Raw genomic sequence first — 6000 nt, 5'->3', positions numbered from 1 at the left:
TAGAAGCCAGAAGTCCTGGCTCCCAGTGAAGTGTTGCAAGTAGAAAGCACTCAGCCTGTTTCTTCGGGGGAGGAAGTATACTCTGGGAGTGGGATGAGGTCTGGCTAAGAGGAGGACGGGTCAGGGCTTCCTCAGCCCTGAGCACACACCCTTCTAGATATCCTCACAGTGGTTCTTAGGTGGGTGTGACTTTGCTGAGTAACTATTTCTAACAGCAAAAGACAATTCAGATCCACCTTTCACAGTATGATGGAGGTAATTTTCTTATTTCAAAAAAGAGGATGAAAGGCTGAAGGAGAAGTGCCACTCTGGAAAATCCCCAACAGAGCCCTAGACCTATAAAATAACCCAGAAGAGACAACTGAACAAAAAACCTATTCTGAACCCCAGTTTAAAAACATATTCACTTTTCTTTTTAGAAACTAACAAATTCATAGTGCTGTGAGTTGAATTAGTTATTTTGGGCAAATACTTTGGTACTGTTAAAAATGGAAAATTTTGAACAAATTCAGATCTCGGAATCTGAAAGCTTCAGAATAACACCCCCCCCCCCCCGCCTCCTCCAACGCCCACACCCACACCCACTGCCCACATGTCTTCTCTGTGAACTTCAATCCCCCAGCGGCATCTAGCTCAGCATCACTAGGGGGAAAATATCCTGTTAGAAGAATAACAGAATTTGTTTTTTATCCATATTTGCAGCTCAAAATATGTTCTCAATAAGTATTTGTTGACTATAATGATGAAAACTGTTATCAAAACCCATGCCTGTGAAGAATGACCACTTCCCACACTGGTTTTATGAAGAAGAAAAAAACACACATTTCGAAGGGGAAGGGGGTAGTTATGGTATACTAATGGATAATTTGACAACATCTGCTGCAAAAATAATCTTGCGATATGTCATTACTCATGCAGGCAAGGATGCCCCATTCATTGAACTCAACTTGATTTTATTTTCTGGTCCCACATAATTATTTTGTGTTGTCATTACTCTAATTAGATAAGGCAAGAAAGCTACTGTGTCCATTTAGGTTTTAATTTTTTCAGAAAGGCAAGACCCAAAGGAAGACTCAGAAATATTTCTTTATATTTGTACAACAGGCGAGTCATTTAAAATCACTTTCGTTCCTATTTGTAAACATTTTCTATACACTAACTCCACTTAAATGTGGTTGAAAATTTTTAATTTAAATAATTTTAACCATATAGAGATTAGGAGACATTTGTCAGCCAGTAGCCTGGAATCCAGTGTATGGTGACATAAACACGTGTCTGAAGAAGTGATAAACACAGGTTAATTACCAGGACAATGGAAAGTGGTCAATCAAAGTAATTTTTAAGTTAGTAACCTTTCACCTGCCTCCCATTGCTTGGAATCCAATATTGACCAGAGGGACTGGAATGCATTCTGACAATGTGGTAGTAGAAAGGTGTGAGTTCAATGATTCCGGTGGTCTTGGCACTGTTCCCAGAGAACTCAGATTCCCAGCAAATAACTAAAGGACCTCAACTTTGGTCCAACTGGCAGTCTTTGTTCTGTCAAAAAAAGACTGCGGGTGGAAATGGACCACGGGGACACATTTTTTCCTTTCTACTGACAGGCTTCATCTCTGAATGAGTGGAAGGAACTCCAGTGGTCACATCTGAATATTGGTGGTCAAGACCCTCTTCTCAGTCTGACCTGTAACTGCAGGGGACTTTGGTTTTGAAGGAGTCCTTCTCAGAGCCTCATGTTATCTTTGGGGAACATAAAGGAGCATAAAATGTATCACTTGAAAAGGTGGAGTGATTTCATGTGCAGCCTTCCTATCAGATTCCTCAAGGAGAAGTGATGAAGAATCTGGGAAATGTTATTCAGCAGAACCATTCCCTTGAGGGTGGAGAGGAGTGAGCAGAGGTCATCTTTATTAGAAAGTTTGCACCTGAAGGCTCCCAGACAGAGTGAAAGAACATGCACAACCCCACTGCAAACACTTCTTTAAAATCTTTAGAATGCATTAGTGAATTAATACACAGGGGTTTAGTTCAGTCTGATTGCCTGATATAGAAATCCCAGCTGCTAATCTTTAAACACTAACACTTTCCATTATAAAGTGTTTATTTTGTGCTGGTTTTCTCTTTTAATTCATGGTATCCGTCTAATTTTAATTCATGGTATTCACCTAATAGAGTCCTTATGTGGTCCCGATGGTTTCTAAAATTACTAAAGGAAGAAACTCTTCCCACAGCAAATGGTTGAGGTGAATGATTCTTGTTTATAAAAAAAGTTCCAAAACTGTATGAAAAAATATGCAAGCTAGGTTATGGCGGAGTATATTTAGTCTCTATAATTGTACTATTCCATCCAATGGGTTTTCTACAATAAAATGATGCAACACTTAGAAGTTCCTCGGAGGAGTTCAATCTTAGTGGAAAGAAAATGTGGGCAATCAGAAGACTACAAAATTCACTCTGTAACACAGAGGAGCGGGGAGCTTACACAATATTCATAAAGAAAGAAACAAATCACAATTTAAACAAGGTGATGCAAGATATAAATGTAGTCATGTCCTTAAAGTTATATTTTATTTGGCCTCTTTATAAATTAGAAGGCTATTTTCCCAGCCCTCTGCCTTGAAACATTCTCTTCTCTGGACTCTCATAATACAAACCTGCTACTTAGGTTCCTACTCCGGTATCTTTCTGCCTGGAAAATTTGATGATTTTTAGGGACCTAGATCCTCTTTCTTTATATATTCAGCAGACTCTCTAGGAATAGCTTGTCTATTTTTGTACCTTTATATTTCATCCGCTCAAACTCCTCATTTGGTCAGGGGCTTGTTCAAAAGCCAGGGGCAGAAATGCAAATGAAACCAAATGAATTTCACAATAGGGTACTTATTGACTTACACAACTGAAAAACCTAGGCACAGTTATTATAAAGGCGCTCAATAAACCAAGGTCTATTTAAGGATTAGGGATAGAAGAGTGAACTAAATAGACAACTATCTCCGATGTCATGTAGTTTAAAACAAGAAAAAAACTAAATAATTTAAAAAGCACACCAATAAAATACATTATCTATTAGACGCTGGTAAGAAATAAGGCAAAAAATAAGGCATGGGATGGCGATCGGGAGGCTGGCGTAAGGTGAGGCTGCTATTCAAACAGGTAGGCGCAGAAAATCCTCAGCAGGAAAGTCACATTTGAGTCAGGATCCGAAGGAGCTGGGGGAGGAAGCCACGTGGACCGCTGGAGGAAGAGCATTCCATTCCGGGCAGCGGCGACAGCGAGCGCGCCTGCGCACAGGCGGGGAAGCCCAGAGCGCCCAGACCGCAAGGAGTCCAGGGTGAGTCCAGAAGAGTGAGTGGAGAAGACAGTCACAGGGAAAGCAGACAGTGGCTAGGCCGTGACAGGCCTTGTTTAAGGACCGTAGCTCTGTACTGTGATTGACATCTGAACCATGTTGTACTTTGAGGAGAATGTCATGATCTCGTTTATATTTTGAAGAGATTCTTCTAGTGGCCAGAATAAGGGAAGCAAAGTTGGAATCAGGAAAACCACTTGATGGATATGTCACCCGGAACTCAGGGGTTAAACACTGTAAGCGTTCATTCCCACTCATGCATCTTTAGGTAGTTTGGATGTTTCCTTCGTCTGGTCTCTGAAGAGCCCGCTCGTACATCTGTGAGTGAAGACAGTTGGCTGCAGAATAGCTCTGTGGGTCTTGTCCCTCCCACATTTTGGAAGACTGGCTGAGTGTAGGCTGGCCTCAGAGATTCTCAGCTGGGACGTCTGGCATCTCCTCTTCCTGTAGTCTCATCCTGCGGCAGGCTGGCCTGGGTTTGTTCATGTGTTGGTGGCAGGGTTTCAAGAGACAGAGCAGGAGCACGCAAGGCCTTTGTAACCTGACCGCAGAACTGGCATAGCCACCTCGCCACATTCTGTTGGCCAGAGCAAGTCACAGGTCAGTCAAGATCCAAGGGGTAGGGAAGTAGAGTAATTCTACCAGTTTATGGGAAAAGCAACACAACCATTTTGCAACAGGAATGCTGGGAAGCTAATGATTCCACATCAGAGTATTTTTTAAATAAGCAATTGAATTCTCTATATTTTTCAGGTATGGCCCATCTTCTATTTGCCCAAGCAAGGAACTTGAGAGTCATCAGTCATTTCTAGTTTCCCCTACATTCAATGAATTATGAAGCCCTGTAAATTATTATGCATAGCTATCAGTCAGGGGCCACCATCCGGGATTATTCATGCAGCTCCGTGACTGGTTGCTTTGTCTTTGTTCTTATACCTGGTTAATCCATCTTTTCCCCTTATTCATTTTTTATGTTTCAGATAATGATACTTTTATAACAAAGTGCAATTTTAGGATTACGTTGACTAGCGTCCTATAATCAGTCCTTATTACTCTTAGAATAATACAGTTTAAAAGTCCCTTGTTACCGCTCCAGTTTTCTGTTCAGTTGGTTTTTGCCACTCAGACTATGTTCTTAGCATACTGAACACATTCAGTTCCCCTAAAGAACTCACCATTTCCCTCTCATCTTCAGCTACTGACTATCCTGTTCATTTTTCCTAGAGAATATATATATTTCAAGATAGCTCTCATTTATTTTAGGAAATATATATATTTTTAAAAAATTTTAATTGATTTTAGAGAGAGAGGAAGGGAGAGAGATAAAAGAGAGAGAAACACTGATGTGAGACAGAAACAGTAATTGGTTGCCTTTCACATGCACCCTGACCAGGGATCAAACCCAGAACCTGGGTTTGTGTCCTGACGGGAATTGAATCCAAAATATTTTGATGTATGGTGCATCACTCCAATCAACTGGCTAGGGCTATGAGAAATTTTTGATCCTTCCTTCCACTGGCTTGGGATGCTACTCTTCCTCTATATCTTCTCTACCATGACATTTTACTCTGCATTTTATTGTCTATTTGCCAGTAATTAATCAATAGATTTTAAATTGAATGAGAGTAATGATCATATCTGTCTTAGTCACTATTTTCTCTTTCAGTAATTGGTAATTGGTTCATACTAGTCAGTCAAAGTATCATATAAATCAATGACTAGAACTCTGACTTTAAACTATTCTATAAAGAAAATTTTAATCACCACATACAGGTATAAACTTCACAAAATTTTGCTGTTGCCTTAAATTTATATAGTTAACTATTGAAAAAGTTTATTATATAAGAGCCATAAGAAAGACTAATCTGAAATACTAAAGAAAGAGAAGAGAGAACAAGGAAATAGTTATGACAGTCTAAGCCAATATTTCAAAAAGATTAAGATCAGTAAGTTCCCATTTTATTGGTTAGGGCTCAATGGTTGTAACAGACATGCAATGAGTGTTATGGAAAATTTATTATAGTAATTATATACTTTTTAATTGTGGAAGAAATTGAGAAATGGAGGTCTGGAACTAGATTTAGAGAATAAAAGAGAGAGCTACCAACCAGTTACTATCGAAGCCAAGTACGTCCTGCTGCTCAAGAGAGTCTGTGCAGTGGATCTTGTGGTGAGGTCTGTGGGCAGCTCTTCTCTCCATGTATCACATAGGGTCAGAGCCAAGGTTCTGGTGGTGGTCCTGAGGCCACTGCTGGTCAGCAAGACCTGAAGTGGGGAAGACCTAAATCTAGAACAGAGGAGACAGAGAGGAAAACTAGACCCAATGGCCACCGCTAAATCTATCTTTGAAGACATCTGACTGCAAAGAGCACTGTTTCATCTCTGCTTCTAGATTTTATTCAAATGTCTAACTTTGATCCATACAAAGAAAGATTCTGGGAAACATATTTTCCAGCTTAACAAATTTGACCGGCATCAACCCCTGAATGCTAGAGGCTTTCTTTAAACCTTAGAGAGACTTGTGGCTTTACATTCCCACCTAATCTGAATCTGAAAAAGTTATGATTTAGATGTGGAGTTGCCCTGGAGAGCAGAGTGACCCAGACTCGGACTTTTCACTGAGTAGCTGTAGTGTAAAAAAGGGGTGGAGA

The sequence above is a fragment of the Molossus molossus genome, unplaced genomic scaffold (genome assembly GCF_014108415.1).
Source record: "Molossus molossus isolate mMolMol1 unplaced genomic scaffold, mMolMol1.p scaffold_m16_p_1, whole genome shotgun sequence".
NCBI lineage: Eukaryota > Metazoa > Chordata > Mammalia > Chiroptera > Molossidae > Molossus > Molossus molossus.
This window is presented reverse-complemented; position numbering follows the sequence as displayed.